Source organism: Tenrec ecaudatus, chromosome 14 (genome assembly GCF_050624435.1).
Source record: "Tenrec ecaudatus isolate mTenEca1 chromosome 14, mTenEca1.hap1, whole genome shotgun sequence".
NCBI lineage: Eukaryota > Metazoa > Chordata > Mammalia > Afrosoricida > Tenrecidae > Tenrec > Tenrec ecaudatus.
Window position 1 is genome coordinate 12,308,490 of NC_134543.1, and position 18,510 is coordinate 12,326,999.

At 47.8% G+C, this 18,510-nt stretch overlaps 1 pseudogene; it reads right to left on the reverse strand.

The window, feature by feature from the left end:
• Nucleotides 1-12,337: 12,337 nt before the first annotated feature.
• On the reverse strand, nucleotides 12,338-13,034 carry LOC142426181 (transmembrane protein 138-like; annotated as a pseudogene).
• Nucleotides 13,035-18,510: the final 5,476 nt, after the last annotated feature.

The following is an 18,510-nucleotide window of genomic DNA, read 5'->3' on the forward strand; positions in this document are numbered from 1 at the left end:
CAAAAACCTTAGACACCCCCCTCCGAAGTGAAGAGACCTAGATGGGGGACAGGTGGAGAAACAATAGCCTCACATGCCGTTGACTTGTGTTCAATAAAGGTTTCGGTGCACTCGTTTTTCATTGACCTCTGTAGGCGTGTGCTCATGATATGAGAACGTGAGCCTAAGGGAAAGGTGAAGGAGTCAGAGAAGTGATTCAGGTAAGTTGCCTTGAAGGCGAAGGCAGGGATCCTATAGTCAAAGGAAGAAGAAGAAGAAAAGGAAGGCAACCAAAGTGTTAACGAAAAACACTTGCCACTTTTAAGAAGGATGTATGCTTTTGGGGGTAAAATGGTGTGTTTTGTGATTTTGCATATGTAGTGGTTTCACAAAGATGCGATGAGTGAGCGAGCCATCCGTGGCACGTGTTCCATGGTGACATACCTGAGCCTTAACAACCGCTATGGACACTGCTGTATCATGTTCATGGGACTCTTATGACACCTGATTGAATCGTGTCGTCTGTTGATTTCGTTTGGAGTTTATCATCCCCAATGATGTCATGGTGCAGTCTCATCATTCCAACGGCTACTTGGTTGTGCATGTCTTAATTTGTTGTCAATGCTTTTAAAACAATCGGGGGAAATGGTGAAAATAGGCTTCCGTCTAATATTTCTGACTGGAGAAGCAGGCCTCTGGAGCACACTTCACCAGCTCAAATGTCTATGGGACAAAGTTTGACATTGAGCCCTGTTAGGTGTTCTGAAAGCGCCCCCTTGGGGTAACTGCATTACTTTGCAAGGCAATATTCAGTGTGACTCAATTCTTTTTAATAGAATTCATGGACCACAGAGAGAAGTGGCTGGCCTCTACGCTATAGTAGTGCAAGGTTTAAAGCACTCGCTGCTAACCGAAAGTCAGGGGCGTGAACCCACCCGCCCCGTCGCAAGAGAAAGATGCAGCCGGGAGCACCAGTAGAGACTGGCAGCCTTGGGGACCAGGAGGCGGCTGTGAGTCCAGATTATCTAGGCTGCAACAGAGTTTATTGTTTGGGGATTTTAAAAATAATTTTATTGGGGGCTGGTACAACTCTTATCACAATCCATCCATCCATCCATTGTGTCAAGCACATTTGTACGTTTGTTGCCATCATCATTCTCAAAACATTTACTTTCTACTTGAGCCCTTGGTATCAGCTCCTCATTTTCCCCCTCCCTTTCCACCCCCTCCCTCATGAACCCTGGATAATTTAGAAATCATTATTATTTTGTCATGTCTTACACTGTCCGACATCTCCTTTCACCCACTTCTCTGTTGTCAGACCCCCAGGGAGGGGGTTATATGTAGATCCTTGTAATCGGTTCCGCTTTCCACCCTACCTTCCCTCCACCTTCCCTTCCCTCCCTTTGCCACACTCACCACTGGTCCCGAGGGGATCATCTGTCCTGGATTTCCTGTGTTTCCAGTTCTTATCTGTACCAGTGTACGTCCTCTGGTCTAGCCAGATTTGTAAGGTAGATTTGGGATCGTGATAGTAGTGGGGGGGGGAGCATTTAAGAACTAGAGGATGAAGGTAAACAAGTGGCCATCTAGCTCAGAAGCAACAAAGCCCACATGGAAGAAGCACACCAGCCTGTGCTATCATGAAATGTCGAAGGGATCAGGTATCAGGCATCACCAGAACAAAAAATCTTACCATAGTGAATGAGGAGAGGAGTGCGGAGACCCCAAAGCCCGTTTGTAGGCCACTGGACATCCCCTTACATACAGAAGGGTCTCAGGGAGGAGACGAGCCAGTCAGGGTGTGATGTAGCAACGATGAAAAATACAACTTTCCTCTAGTTCCTAAATGCTTCCTCCCCACCCACTATCATGATCCCAATTCTACCTTGCAAGTCTGGCTAGACCAGAGGATGGACACTGGTACAGAGAGGAACTGGAAACACAGGGAATCCAGGGCGGATGATCCCTTCAGGACCAGTGGTGAGAGTGGAGATACTGAGAGGGCAGAGGGAGGGAGGGTTGGAAAGGGGGAACCAAGTACAAGGATCTACATGTGACCTCCTCCCTGGGGGATGGACAACAGAAAAGTGGGTGAAGGGAGACTTAGGACAGGGTAAGTTATGATAAAATAATAATTTATAAATTATCAAGGGTTCATGAGGGAAAGGGAAGCGGGGAGGGAGGGAAAAAATGAGGAGCTGATGCCATGAGGCTTAGGTGGAAAACGGATGTTTTGAGCATGGTGAGGACAATGAATGTACAAATGTGCTTTACATAATTGATGTATGTATGGATTGTGATAAGAGTTGTATGAGCCCCTGATAAAATTATTTTTTTAAAAAGAACTAGAGGATAGTTGTATATTTCATCCGTGCTATACTGCGCCCTGCCTGGCTCATCTCCTCTCCACGACCCTTCTGTAAGGGGATGTCCAATTGCCTACAGATGGGCTTTGGGTACCCACTCTGTGCGCCCCCCTCATTCACAATGATATGATTTTTGTTCTTTGATGCCTGATACCTGTTCCCATCAATACCTCGTGATCGCACAGGCTGGTGTGCTTCTTCCATGTGCGCTTTGTTGCTTCTGAGCTAAATGCCCACTTGTTTACCTTCAAGCCTTTAAGACCCCAGATGTCATATCTTTTGATAGCCGGACACCATCAGCTTTCTTCACCACATTTGCTTATGCACCCTTCAGCCATTATGTTGGGAAGGTGAGCATCATGGAATGCCAGATTAATAGAACAAAGTGTTCTTGCATTGAGGGAGTACTTGAGTGGAGGCCCAATGTCCATCTGCTACCTTAATACTAACCCTATAAATATATGCACATAGCTCTATTTCCCTGTCATCATATGTAAATATATTTACATATGTACATGCCTGTATTTAGACCTCTATAAATGCCCTTTGCCTCCTAGTTGTTTCCTCTATTTCCTTTTACTTTGGGGGATTTTTTTCTAAGTGTGCTATAATTTTACTCAATGTCTAACTGGAGTACATAGGGCTGCTATGGGTCAGCACCCAACAAGAACAATAATTTTGCCATAAGTATAATATTGACTTAACTACTTAAGGTAGTTCTTTTTTTTTTTTTCCATTGTCTTACCAGATAGACATCAATAGCTGCACTGGGTCCCACAGAAGCTGCTAGCAAATTATTGCATGTACCATTTCTTCCCAGTGGTAGTTGGAAGCCTTTATAGGCTCGATATGAAAACCAAACATTATTGGGTTGATACTGACAGATAGTGATGTGGTTGGTTGGTTTTATAAAGAGTTTGCGTAAACTCGTTTTAGAAAGGAAAATTTGCCTTGTTAAAGATTTGAGGTTACTTTGGTCTAATTTCTCATTTCAGTGAAAATTTCTAATGTTCTTAGCAAAAGACCCTGTGAAAGGGTCGCTTGACCCCCAAAGAAGTCAAGACTGACAGGTTAAGAACTACTGCCTTACAGAAAAGACCCCGGTGCTACTAAAGGAAATCCACGAGATGTATGAAAAGCAAACCAGCATTGGAAAGGGGAATGGCGGACTCCTCTGGGGAAGCGCTGAATCCGCGGGAGGGGCACAAGCCACACCCACTCAGAGTGCCGCATGCAGGACTCCAGACCCGGTATGCAGATTGGGTCACACTTCCTGAGGTCCAGCAGAACACAGCAAAGCGTGATTGACACTGCGGCTACATGAATAGCGCTGGAATAAATTGGCTGCCTAAAAGACATAATGACGAACTATATGGCACAGTCGTATCATGAAATCGGCAAAGTCCTGGAGTTAGAGAGCCTAAACGGAAGAGGAAGCTCAGCCTATCCCAAACTTGGGGGAAAGAGGGGGGGAAAAGAAAAAGAAAAATTCACACCTTCAGTTGCAATATTGAAGGACTCAATGGGCAAAATATTGACTGGCTCAGGAAGGATCAAAAGAGAATGGAAGGAATGCATAGTCACGTTAGCAACAAGAATGGGCCTACTCTCACCCGTTTCCAGGGATAGCATATGATGGGGAACTAATGACTGAAGGAAGAAATGCAGGCAGCACTGAACGTGCCAATGAAAACACACGGCCCGGGAAGTAGCCAAATACCAATTGAAATGTTTCAACAAACTGATACAGCCCTGGAAGCACTCATTAGTTAATTAACTAATGATTAGTTAATCATTAGTTAATGCCAAGAAACTTGGAAGGCCAACCACCTGGAAGAGCTCCGTATCTGTGCCTATTCCAAAGAAAAGTGAGCCAATATAATGCAGAAATTATCAAGCAATACTACATGGAAGTAGAATTTTGCTGAAGATAATTCCCAAATGGTTGCAACAGAACACCAACAGGAAGCTGCCAGAAATTCAAGCCAAATTCAGAAAAGGATATGAAATGATGAAGATTATCATTGCTGGGATCAGATAGTCTTGGCTGAAACCAGACCAGAAGGATGTCATTGTGAGGTAAAATGACTTGGTTGGGCTCTTTTGTCTATTGTCTTTGTAACTCCCACACATCACTGGGAGAGAGTATGTAAATAAGATGTAGATGACTCTAAATTCAGGAATTTGTCATTTTTGTCATTCTGCTGGGTATAAGAGTAAGCCATCTTAGGGGCAGAAATCCACAACCGATAAAGAAAGAAGAGCCAAGGGTAGGAGAGGGAGGGGATAAAGGGGAGTTGATATCAAGAAGTTCAAGAAGAAAGAAACTGATTGTGGTAGCAATTGTACAATAATGCTTGGTGTGATTGAACTATGGAATGTTATATCTGGAAGAGCTCCCAATAAAATGATAGAAGAAAAGCCACCAGCAGGGTTCACACAAGATCCCTGCCAGAAGTAGTGGATGCAGCAGGGGCATCAGGGACCACGGCTCCTGCGGCACTGAGACCATGAGACAGCGCAGAGGAGCCATGCAGAGACCCTGAGACAGTGTAGAGGAGAAATGCAGAGACCCTGAGACAGTGCAGAGGAGCCATGCAGAGACAATGAGACAGTGCAGAGGAGCCATGCAGAGACCCTGAGACAGTGCAGAGGAGCCATGCAGAGACCCTGAGGCAGAGCAGTGACACTGTGCCTGGATCATGAGCCAAAGCAGTGGGTTTCTCGGGCCACAAATCAAGTAAAGCAGAGTGCCTCTCAGCAGGAGGCAAGCTTCTGGAATGGGGTACCCTTTGGGCATTTACTAGCCCTTAAGGAACTTCACTCTGTATGCAGAGCAAATGAGAGAAGCAGGATTAAACCAAGAAAAACACAGCATCAGGGCTGGAGAAAGGCTCCTTAACAACCTGCAATACGCAGATGTCTTGACCTTGCTTGCTGAAAGTAGGGAGAATAAAGCACTTGCTGCTGAACATCAAGGACTGCAACCTTCAGTGTGGATGACAACTCAAGGTCAAGAAAACTAAAATCCTCACAAATGGACCAATGTGAAGCAACATGATAGCAAAAAGATTGAAGTTGTCAGGGATTTTTGTCTTGCTTGGATCCACAATGAATGCTTGTGAAAGCAGCAGCCAAGAGATCGAACAACACATTGAGTTGGGTAAATCTGCCACACCAGTACTCAGTCGTTCTCAACCTGTGGGTCGCGACCCCTTTGGGGGTCGCATGATCCTTTCACAAGGGTTGCCCAATTCATAACAGTAATAAAATTACAGTTATGAAGTAGCAATGAAAATAATTTTATGACTGGGGGTTCACCACAACATGAAGAACCGTATTAAAAGGTCACGTCATAGAGGAAGGTTGAGAACCACTGCCTTAGAGCAAGGATGTCACTTTGAGAACTTAGGTGTGCCTCGCCCAAGCCATGGTGTTTTCAATGGCCTCCTGTGCATGTGAAAGTTGGACAATGAATAACGAAGACCAAAGAAGAATCAACGCCTTTGACTTGCGGGGCCGGCAAAGAATATTGAAAGCATTGACTGTCAAAAGAACAAATAAATCTGTCTTGGAGGAAGAACTTCCAGAATGCTTCTTACAGGCAAGGATGGCTGACGTCATCTCACATACTTTGGACATGTGGTCAGGAGAGTCCAGTCCCTGGCGAAGGACATCATATTTGGTAAAGTAAAGGGGCAGCGAAACAGAGAAGGGCCTTCAACAAGATGGATGGACACTGGCTGCAACCATGGGCTCAGGCACTGGAACAATTGTGGAGGTGACACAGGACCAGCGTTATGCACAGAGTCGTTATGGGTGAGAACCAACTCCATGGCATCTAACAACAATGGAGGAGTGTTGTAACACGAGTTGGAGAAAGGCAGAGGCCAAGGGACCCCGCGGCTGAAAGGCCAAGGGCCAGAGAGTCATCCCTGCCAGCATGCCTGAGAAGCGATGTTCGGTTACTCAGGTGGTTAGTAACTCGTTTCTTGGCTTCGCACAAGAAAGAATTCATGTCAAGGCCTGGTCTGTGATCCAAGTGAGTTTTTATAAAAGGACGGAAGAAGTTTCAGGTTATGCAGTCAATGAACACAGGCAACCCTGTGGGGCTGCACCCCCACCCACACAGGTGGTCGCCCCAGGCCAGAGAGAAAAACTGCTGCAGGGGCGCAGCAGAAGGCCTGGGAGGTCTCCAGGTCCCGGTATTTGGGGCCTTTGCCTGGGAGGCGTAGTGGAAAGTATTGGTGACCCCATTGGCTGAATAAAGCCCACCTGTATTCGTATTAGTATAAAGTATTAGTGACCCCATTGGCTGAATAAAGCCCACCTGGCCTAGTTTGGGCCCACCCAGGTGTGCTGCCCACCTGGCTTGGGGGCCCTGAATTTGGAGCATGGTTAGTCTTATGGCTGGCTACGGGATCGCTTGATTCTCTTCCAACCTCTTGTAGGGAATATTCAGGCCTGTGGAGGGACAACCCCATCCCTGTTCTGCTGCCTAACAGAGCCACTGTAGACCAAAGGACTGTATCCTTCATGTTTGCTGATCCTGATCACATAAACCATTAACTTCCCTAGTAAACCCCACAGTCTTAGTACTGTCTGAATTCTGTGTGGCCGTGGCAACAGATGATCAACCTGGCAGAGAAATAGCAAGTCTGGCAGGGGAGATGGTTGGTGTCAGAACAGAGTAAAAGAGTTGGCGACTGGAGGTGTGTCTGACTTCTGCCTCACAGGAATCTTCTTTGGGCAGATAGGTAGTTGGAATCACCTGCACCTTTGTGCAGCTAAGGGAGGCTAGACATGGTTCCCAAGCCATCTTTCCCAGATGTTTACTTGTGTTTTATTGACTATGCAGAGGCATCCGACTGTGGATCATAACAAACTCTGGATAACATTTCAAATAATGGGATTTTCAGAACATTCCGTTGCGCTCCTTTGGAGCCTGTACAGACCAGGAGGCAGTTGTTCCAACATAACGAGGGAATGCTGCCAGATTTAAAACTGGGAAGGGTGCGCATCGGGATTGTATCCTCTCGCCATACCTATTCGAGCTGTCTGCTGAGCAAGTCATCTGAGAAGTGGACTAGATGAAGAATGAGGCATCCGGGTAGAGGAAGGCTCCTTAACACGCTTTGATATGCAGATGGCCTAGCCTCTCTTGCTGTGAAATCGAAAGAACTGGAGGCACCTATTGCTGAAGCTCAAAGACTGCAGCCTTCAGTGTGAGCTGCAACGCAGTGTCAAGACCACAAAAGTCCTCATAAATGTACCAGTCGGCAGCATCACGAAAAATGGAGTCCTTTTATTTGCATCTACAATTAATGTTCATGGAACATCAAAATGCATGTTGTGCTAGACAAATCTGTTGCATAAAATGCCTGTATTAAAAATAAAATAAAAATGAATAAAGTACTAAAGGAAAAAGATGTCACTTCGAGGACTAAAGGGCGCATGACCCAAACCATGGTGTTTTCAGGCACGTCAGACGCAGAGGAAAGCTGCGGTGATAGTGCTGGCAGAGCACATTGGAAGTACCTGGGATGGTCAGAAAAACAGACAAGTGCGCCTTGGAAGAAGTACAGCCAGAGGCTCCTTAGAAGCAAGGACGTGTGATCCGGAAAGCCCAGTTTCTGGAAAAGGACATGCTTGATAGTGGGGCAGCAAAAAAAAAAAAATGGATCGACTGAGTGCGGCAGCAATCGATTCAAACACAGCAACAACCGTAGGACCGCGCAGGACCGGGAATCATTTTCTTCTGTGTACACAGGGCAGCGACGAAATTGCATCAGCTCTGTGGCACCTAACGACACCACCACGTGGTCTCGGGGATGTGTCTCGTGGGTCTATTTGCGAACAAGTCGTTAGAAATGATCTACCCCCGGGCAGAAGATCCCCTGGGGAGTTTCAGGAGCAAAGCGTGTCAGGAAAGCATCAGCTCCTGGCCCCTTGATTTGTAGCATCCACGTTCTTAGCACGACCTCAAAGAAACCATTTCTTCAGCGACGGGGTTGATTCCTAAGCAACGGGGTTTGAGTCTGTGCAAAAGATGATGCTGAGCCTTTGCGTCCTTCCAACCATTCTATCTGAGGTCAGATGCCTCGGTTTCCTGTCCCGCGTCAGCATGCACGCGCAGCGGCATGATGTCTGAGGCCAGGTTGCCTCTAGAAACAAAAGCAGTAGTGGCACTCATATAACGTAGAAGAAAGAACGTTATGCCCAGTGGTTGAGGATCAAGAAGGCAGCCCGGGCGCAGTCCAGCTCAAGTTCATGGGTCTGATGTCCTCAGACTTACCTCGCTGCTGAAAGGTGAAGCAGGAAGGAGGGAGATCACAGGCCAGTGGGGGCAGAGTCACGGGGATCAGAGTTCCGTGGGACCGTGGCCGGGTACAAGCCATTCCCAGGGTCAGCAGCCCGCATCGAGCCACCCTTGGATGCAGACGCTGAGAGTCCATCCCAGCAGGGAGGTGAAGGGCAAGAGAGGGTCACGTTGGACTCGACGCCTACACTTTCCGCCAGGTACAAGCCGACATACGATCTAACCACCACATGTGAAAATCGTCAGAATTCCAGCATGCATCAATAGTCAAACAGGGTCTTGGTCCATCACCTCAGGTCCTCATTTGGGAATTTAATGGTAATCTTCTATTACAAATGCCTGTTGGAAAGGTGGCTCTTTGTCAACCATTCTCACAGAGAGATTATCAGATGACCTCACACAATTTTAATGTTTGTTTCTTTTATTCGATGTATTAAAAGCTCAAGAAGGGAATGCCAATATAAATCCTCAAATGGCATACTTCCTAAATCAAGAAAAGAATGCTGAAATTCCTGGGGCGGAGCCAAAGTCGGATGTTGAGAGAAGACTTCTCTACTGAGAAACCATCGCCACCTTCTGGCTGAGCCAGGAAGTGCAACCGAAAAAGTGTGGAGCCGTTTGATGCCAAAGCATGCGAGGCTTGAAATCCTTTCTAAAGGAGTATGAAGTTGGGGTTTCTGAGTTATGTGAATTTCTTTATTTTCCTTTACAAGAATGGTATTCCCACACTTAGATTCCCTCCTTGTGCCAATGGGACCATTTGATTCCCTTGATCCATGAGCCCCGCTGTTTTTAGGGACCACACGTCAAGGAAGAGTTTGCATACACCCAGCATTTGTCATATACGCTTGTGTATTCTTTTTAACTTTGCGGCCCATTTTTTAAACAAGATTTTCCTTTGTTTGGGGTGAAACTTAGTCAGCAAATGAAGTTCCCATTTGGCAATGTTTATGCAAATTGTTCAGCGACTTGAGTCACGTTTTAAATTGGATCTCCGTCGTGCCGTCGTGTTCCGTGTTCTCACCTTGGGTTGCAGTAACTGTTGACCTTGTGGCCTCATACATATGGTTCTGTTGGCTTTTGTTTTATTTGGAGCATCCTACTCCCAAGAGTTGCCGCTGCCGGATGCGGTCAAGGTGATTCTGACTCACGGGCACCAGGTGTGCGTGCAGCAGAAGGAAATGCCACCCGGTCCCTTGCCATCCTCAGCATCGTTCTTATGTCCGAGTCCACTGCTGTAGCCACCGTGTCGATCCCTCTTGTCAAAGGGCTTCCTCTCTTTTACTGCCCTTCTACTTTACCAAGTATGATGTCCCTTTTCAGGGACTGGGCTCTCCTGACAACAGGTCCGAAGTACATGAGATGAAGTCTCCCCATCCTTGCTTCAAAGGAACATTCTGGCTGTACTGACAGACAAACATCTGACAGATATTTGGTCTTTGAGCAGTCCATAGTACTTTCGATCTTCTTTGTCAGAACCGTAATTCAAATGCGTGTTAGGCCTGGTCCACTAGTGAAACATATCCAGAGACACTCAATATATGTGTAGGGAAGAGATTTATATCAAGGAGTAATTGTACAGCAAGAAAACATCCCATCTCAGTCCAAATCAAGTCTGTAAGTCCGATACCAGTCTATAAATCCCTCTTCAGACTCTCAAAACCACAAGCAATGATGCAAAATGCAGGAAGATCACAGGCCAGTGGATGCAAACAGCGGCATACACATCTCCAGGGTTCCCACAGTTCTCCAGACGGTCTCCGAGAGACTCGCTAGCAGGAAGGTGAAGCAGAGAGAAAGGGGGGAGGTTCTCAGGACCCTTGTTATGAGGAGATCATGCCCACAGGAAGACACCACCCGGCTGTGACCTGAGTCACAGGCTAGACTCCACCCCTGAACTTCAAGTTGACCTTAAATGATGTAACTACCAGAAAAAGCACCGGTTCTTCTTTGGTCTGCATATCAATGTTATTTTGGGTGTCAATCTTTTATATTGTGGACAGAGACCTAAGGGGTCAATTCAGTTCGAGGATTAAAGAGCCTATCAGGGCAATAGCCCCCAATTTCAACTGGTCCAAAAAATCTGGGTAAAGACCATGCGGTCTGTTCCACGTTGTTCCTTGCATTCTCTCAGGATCCATCCATGGTGGCCCTGACCAGGCACCAGGAGTTCTTCTGGCCTCAGGATAGAGGCCATCATGACTCATGTAGGTGACCAGTCCTCTCAACAAGTTTCTCTTCAGAAATTTCAGTTTCCTTCGTTCTTGTGGGAAGCTAACACTGAGGGAAATAGATGAGGACTATATTCCCTAATGTATAACAGTGGGGATCTGGAAAGCTGGTATCCCACGGTAGGAAAGCCTCCACTTGCGTAAGTTAGAGGTAAGGTACAAGTACATTATCCTGTTTTAAATATCATTCCCACAGATTCTCCCTTTAAGGCTACGCTGCCTTAAAATGAGCCCATGGTTGATTCTGTCTCCCTACAGAAGCAGACATTATCCTTTTGTTCTCTGTCCTCAATGTATCACCCAACCCCCCGCCCCCCCCATACCTTCACCCCATGCAGGTATTAGGTTTCCTCACCTGTGAGCTCAGGCACTTTAATATAGAGGCCACCCACCTCGTAACGCATGTAACTACTGAATGTGCATGTCTGATGACTACCTATAAATATCCCGAGAGAGTAAAGGTTCGCTCTCTCTTCTCCCAGTTCCACGTGGTCCATCAAGAGGAGCTGAGGTGAGCATGCTACCGTGAAATGTGTCTGACTCCCTTATTTTACTCCCTCCTGTCTTTCTTATTCCCTCTGACTTTGCTATCATCTTCATATATTATCGTCATAAATTGTGTTTACTTGTCCTTCGGGTGTTGGAGGCTGGCTTCCTCTGACACGGTCTCGTGTGCTCTCGGTGGATAGAAGCAGTAGCTGTAGCAATGTGTGGAACACAGAACAGGAATGGGCGGCCTACTTCTGAGGAACTCACCACTGAAATCCTTACGAGTAGCAGCTTACAGATTTTTGGGGTCATGCAAGACCCCTGATTACAGATAACGACCTATGTCATAGGAAGGGGTTGTAACATAGGCCGTACAAGCAATAGGAGGGGTCACCTAGGGGTGTACATGCAATATTGAAGGGAGGGAATAGGGGTACATATGTGTCATGGTGGGCGGACCCTAGACTCACAATAGTAGCCTAACCTTAGTCACCCTTGAGTGGTCCCGACCTTTCCTTCGGGCTCTCCTTCAAGGGAATAATCACTATCCTTATCAGAAGGGAGTGGGCCCTACTGAGGGTGGGACAGACTATACAGTCTGGTTGCTCTAGATCAGGGGTCCTCAAACTTTTTAAATGGGGGGCCAGTTCACTGTCCCTCAGACCTGTTGAAGGGCCGGACTATAATTTTTTTTAAAAAACTATGAACAAATTCCTATGCACACTGCACATATTTTTTTGTTTTTGTTTTGTCTTGGTGGGGGGGGGATCCATTTATTCCTTATTTAGAAAATGGGGAAGAGGAAGTATCTTGGGTATCCAATCTAAGTCAGGCACCCAGGAGCCTCCCTCTGGGTCCATTCAGTCACGAGGACATGGTGCATGGAAAGCAGACCCGGGAGGTTCTCCTGTGCCACGCACATTACAGGACAGGCACAGAACTCCCAGAAGTCAGAGGTTCTTAGAGGAGGATGAAGGGGTGGTGCAGGAGAAGGTGGGGCACCGGGCTGAGGTAGGCAGGAGGGACTCGAACACTTGAATGTGCAAGAGGGGAGGCTTTTCCTTCGGGAATACTGATCGCATGGGCCTGCACGGGTCCGAGGAGGCCAACCTCCGATGGGAGCAGCACATGAAAGGAAGAGCGCCTCCCAGGGATCTGAAGAGGTCACCTTCGACCTTGCCGGAACTCCTGGGCAGCCAGAGCGAGTCCTGGTAGAAGCGCGGACCCCCCAGGCGCCCAGCCGTCTGCTTGTAGAAGTAACAGTACAGGACGTCTGCTAGTCTCAGAAACACGGTGTCTGCAGGCCATCGGTCCAGACGAAGCGGTTGGAGTTTTTCCAGGGTAAATTCATCACCGAGATGTGAAGGGAGATGCTGGGGGTGAAGTACACCACTGTCAGGAGGATGGCGCCTTTGAACTTGTGGAACAGGAGGTTGACCAGCCCCGCCTGGAAGATGAAGGTGTGGAAGAACATGAGGCAGACGATGGTGCTGCTGAAGAGAATTGCCTGTCCTGGGGGATGAAGAGGGCGAGCTGGATGACGGGAGCTACTGGGAGGAGCGCCGAGAAGGAACTGACAAAGAGGTCATAGGTCAGCAGTAGGAACTGCAGTGAGAGGACCAGGCTGTAGTTACTGGTCTGGAGCATCTTCCTTCTGCTCCTGGGCCTCCAGGGGCACATTCCAGAGTTTTCCAGAAAACAGCTCCTGGCTCTAGCACCCACACAGAAGAGGCCTGCAGTGTGAATAGGGGTTGTTTCGCTTGCTCTAAGGCAAGGAGCGCATAGAGCCATCCTCGGTTGTCATGGGGACGCCTTCCTGGCTTCCGGAAATCAGATTTCAATGCCGGAAGTGCCTGGAGGATCTGGGCTCCGCGGGCGCCCTAGGCTTAGCTCCCAGCTTCATGCTTTATGTTTGGAAAATCGCTGTCCTGGGCCGCCTGCCCCAGGACTCCTGTGACCAGAGCCTCCTGTCCCGCTGTGGGGCAGCCAAGGCCCTTTCCGTTCGCAGGGGCTGGGAGCTTCAGCATCAGACAGGCCTCTGATGCTCTGGAACCTGGGCTAGGGCTTAGAAATGCCGTAGGAGGAAAAGGGCCAGGGGCCAGGAAAGGCGGCCTTGGAGCGCTGGCCTGAGGCGACACGGCGCTTGGACTTCATTTTCCAGGCGGCCTGGCACATATCAAAAAACACCCAGGGAGCAGGATAAATGTTTGGCCTGCGGGCAGTAGTTTGAGGACCCCTGCTCTAGGTAGCTGGTAACCCTGAGGGAGAATAACCTCTGACCTACTTGTGTTGACCTCCTACTGTAGAGTCATTTACCATGTGTAGCAAGCAGCGTCTTGGGTTTGGCATAAATTTGGGGGAGACAACTTGGGAGCAATCTTTCTGTATCCCACACAGTGCCAGAAGATTATGGCGAGCCTTGAGAAGAATTGGAGTTCCAGAACACTTCACAGTACTCATGTGGAGCCTGTACATGAGTCAAAAGGCAGTTGTGAAAACAGAACAAGGGAATACCGCACGGTTTAATGTCAGGAAAGGTGCGCATCAGGGTTGTATCCTCTTATTTATTCAGTCTGTATGCTGAGAAAATCATCAGAGACTGGTCTCTATGGAGAACAAGGTGCCGTCAGGATCGGAAGAAGGCTTAACAACCTGTGATAGACACATGACACCACCTCACTTGCTGAAAGTGAGGAGGCCTTGAAGCACTCGCTGATGAAGGTCAAGGATTTCAGCCGTTAGAATGCATGATGAGTCAGTATAAAGAAAGCCCAAATCCTCACAACTGGACCAATAGGTCACGTCAGGATAAATGGAGAAAGGGTTGAAGTTGTCAAAGATTTTGTCTTGCTTGGCTCCACCGTCGATGCTGGATCAAGAGCAGCAGTCAAGATCAAAAGATGAGTTGCATTGTGTAAATCTGTGCACCAGACCTTTTCAGAGGATTGAAAACAAGGGACTTACTTTGAGGACTGAGGTGCTTCTGACCTGGGCCATGATATTTCCAATTGCCTCATATGCATGTGAAAGTTGGACATTGAATAAAGAAGACCGAAGAATTGATGCATTTGAATTACGGTGCTGGCAAAGAATGTTGAGAATGCCATGGCCTGCCCCAAACACCCAAGCAAGTCTGTTTTGGAAGAACAGTCGGAATGGTTCTCAGAAGCAAGGGTGGTGAGACTTAATCTCCCTTTATTTGAACATGCTCTCGAGGAGGAGAGGCTAAAAGGACATCATGCTCACGGGAAGTGACAAAGAAGAAGTGTTAGGTCGCTCTCTCCTGGCTAAATTCCAACCTCAGTCCTTGGCTCCGCGCGAGAAAGATTTCACCCCGAAGCCGGGCTCGTGATCCAAGTGAATTTAATGAGAGTTAAAAGAAGCTTCAGGTTTTACGCGGCACCCATAGGATTCCTTTGACCATGCGGCCTGGCAGAGACTGCTCCGGGACACGCAAGGATCTCTCTCCTCCCACGAAGACGACCAGACCAGCCCTCTCCCTTACGGTCCCTGCCTTTTCAAGGGTTCCCAGGGGAGGCGTGGTGAACAATCCCAGGTCAATCCCATTGGCTGAATTGCAATCACCTGGCCCAGGTGGACTGCTCCAGGTGTAACGCCCATCCGAGCCCACCGGCGGGAAAATCCAGCTTTGTCCTATGCTGGCTCTCCTGGGCATGCGTAAATGGACTTCCCAGTTCCCTAGGCTAAGCTGCCTAACAGAAGATCCTCAGGAGATGGATTTGTCACAGTGGCAACAATGGACTCAGACATCACAGTCGTGAGGATGGCGTAGGACTGGGCACATGTGTGCCTGGGGCTGCTCCTGGGCCTGCTCATGTGTTCATTCCAGGCAGACAAGGGCCATCTTTTGTGAAGCGGCAGCTGAGGAGACCCCAACACTCACAATGGCCAATGAGAACCCCAAGGAAGGAGTCAAGACTGAGAACAACGAACAGATTCATTTGAAAGGTGGGGCAGGAGGACTCTGTGGGGTAGTTTAAGAATCAGAGGCATCTGCATTTGTCCATGAGGCAGAGCAGATGCCGGTTTGACAGGCAGCCAATCAATGAAACAGACACACCTGCACAGCTGGACCTGGAGGCTGACGACGTCATTGGTGTGTTCCAGCAGCAGACAGGAGGCGTCTTCTGAAAGGGAGCCTGCTCCTTTCCTCCAGAACTCTGTTGCCACCGACCAAAAATCCATCCTCCAATAGAAAACCCCTGTCTGGTTCCTGGTGACAGAAAAGTTTTCTCTATTTTTTTCTTTCCGTTCCTTTATTGTACAGCAAGTCACTGGTGCAGGGTGCACAGGTATACGGCATGATTTTTGGGTTTTCCTGTGTTTGGTTTGGTTGTTTACTAAATGGCCAAGAATATGTTTGGGTCAGCATCAAGTGGAGTGGACATGGGGTGGAAAACACCCCCTTTTTCTTTAGTGGCACATTCATAAGTCATTTTGCTCTGTTTAACTAAAATGAAAACAGGAAAAAAAATTTAAAAATCCTAGCAAACCTTATTAGATGAAAGAAGTTTCATGTTTTCCCTTGATCTTTGTAAATCCAAGGGCAATTTCATAGCTTTGTTGGGCGTCGCTGTTACATGTGGGGTAACCTGTCTTTAACAAAATCACCAAACTCTGCCATCGAGTCGATATGAACTCACAGAGAGCCTATAGGGCAGACATCCTATAGGATCGAACTGCCCCTGTGAGTTTCCAAGACTGTAACTGTTTGCGGGAGTGGAAAGCCCCATCTGTTTGTTGAGCACCGACTGGTTTCGGATACCACTTCGTGGCTCTCAGCCCTGTTATGTGTGGAAAGTCGATGTGACTGGGCTTTTCTTCCGTGGAGAAAAGCTGCCACGTTTCTCCCAAGTGAAACAGAAGGAGCCACACACACAAGACATTGAGGTAAGACAGCGCACGGAGCAAGGATTTAATAAGTCCAGTATTCTTCAATCACAAAGCAGGTCACCTCGTGATTTAAGGAAGCTGATGATATCTAGGGATCGGGCATTGGACTTTATAGGGGTCTGTTAGTAGTACCCAATTGGCTCGGCTCGTCCTCTATCCTGCTTTCCCATTGGCCCTTATTCTTGCATCCTGATTGGTCTCCTAATCCATGACTTTTGCCCTTTATTACCATATGGGGTGGTGTTGGTAGGTAGGTAGGTTATCTGGACAAGCCCTCTGGAATAGATAAAACCAGGCAATTAGGGACGGGCCATTCAAATCTCTCACTGTGCTTCATATGATGTGTTGAATGGACCTGGCGGGTGGCATGAGTCATCCGCACAAGAACAGTGGGACAGAGCAAGTACTTCAGGATGTCATTCAGACCTCTAGCCCAATGCATAACCATGACAACGCCAAAGCTCCTTAAATAGGCATAAATTACTCTCAAAGAAATGAAGCCTGGATAGTTTTCTCAAGTCAATCATCGTGTTGTTTAAATTAACTTCTTGGTTGTTGTTTTTTTAAAAAAAAAGAACAGCCATGCCGGGCACATTGTGGTGAGTCTCGGCAGCTATTGGACACCATATGACCTCGTGCAGATGGTCTCCCTACTGCGGATGCTGCCTCTCTGCCTTTATCTTGTTTTTGCCCTATTTCGACTTAATAAATGTTCGCCTTCAATTACATTTCAGATGTGGGCTCTCATTTGTACCCTAAAACAGAGATTCGAGGTCTTAAAAGGACATGGGAGGGCTAAGAAAACTCAAAAAAGCGTGTGGTTGGTGACAGATCAATACATCAGTCACAGGTGGGGCTACAGATGTGGAACCTGACCGTGACTGGTACACGTACGTTATGTTGGGAGAGCTCACAAGTGTGGTCCCAGGCTTTCCAATCATGACTCAGAACGATGCAATAGGGCAGGCTCCATGAAGAACTGCACCCAGTTAAGCCCCTAAATGAGAATGTGGACGTGACCCACTTTCCAATGCTCTCGGCCTGAGGGCAAGACTGCTCCCGTCCTTGGTTAAAGGTCAGAACTTAAATGAAAGCTCGAGTCACAGGGACCCTTCCAATGGATTCGAGGCTTTCACCGTTCTCCCTAGCTTTCTGCAAAGCGGGTGCTCATCACTGAAGCTCTAAAACACTACTAGACTTTAAGCTGGAGCATGCGTGTCTCTTACAGCTTTCCAAATGAAGATCTGCCCTCGTCTCTTTTCATCTCTTTGGCTAGTAAGTGCAATAAATGGCTTAGGGACCCTCTCTGACCTCCTCTGGGGTCCCTATTTCAACGAGGCAGGGCACAAACGTGCATCCACTGCCCAGCCTTCTTCTGACACCAACCATCCCTTGTGGGGAAACCAGCCCCCACAACTATACCATGGGTCCCCTAAGTGCAATTGTACGGTTAAACTATATAAAGATTATAGTAAAGTCAGAAAGAATGCTAGAGATAAGAGAGAAAGTAAAATGAAGGAGTCAGACACATTTCCTAGTAGCATGCTCACCTCCTGGACAGCCATAACCTCACCTGTGCACATGACCTCACCTGTGCACATGATCTCACCTGTGCACAGCTCAGGCAGAGAGGGAAGGAGGAGTCTCCTTTATTTCTGGCCAAGGCCCATATATACTTAGGGGGCCTGATTACAGGTGGCCACACATGTCACAGGACGGGGCTGTACAATAGGCATAAGCGTGACCGGAAGGGGATGAACCAGGGGTGGACATGTAATAGCAAGGGGAGGGACTAGGGTGCACATGTGACAAGTAGGGCAGACCCTAGACTCAATATGGCAGCCTAACCTTGGTCACCTTGAGTGGGCTTGACTCCCTTCAGGGGAACAACCTACTATATCAGAAGAGAGTGGGCCCGACTTAGGGCGGGACAGACCATACAGTCTGCTACTTTAGAGGGCTGATAATCCCCAGGGAGCATAACCTCTGATCCGCTTGCAATGCTCCAAGTGGACAGTCCTTTACCATGTGTAGCAAGCAGCCTTGCTTGCATATATATCGGCATAGATTTGGGGGAGACACTTGGGAGAACTCTCTCTGTATCCCCCAATCCCTGATCCCAGACATGCTATTTGTCTGCTAGGTTTGATAATGTTGTAATGGCCACACAGTACTCATGATTGTGGGGCTTACCAGGGGAGTTAATGGC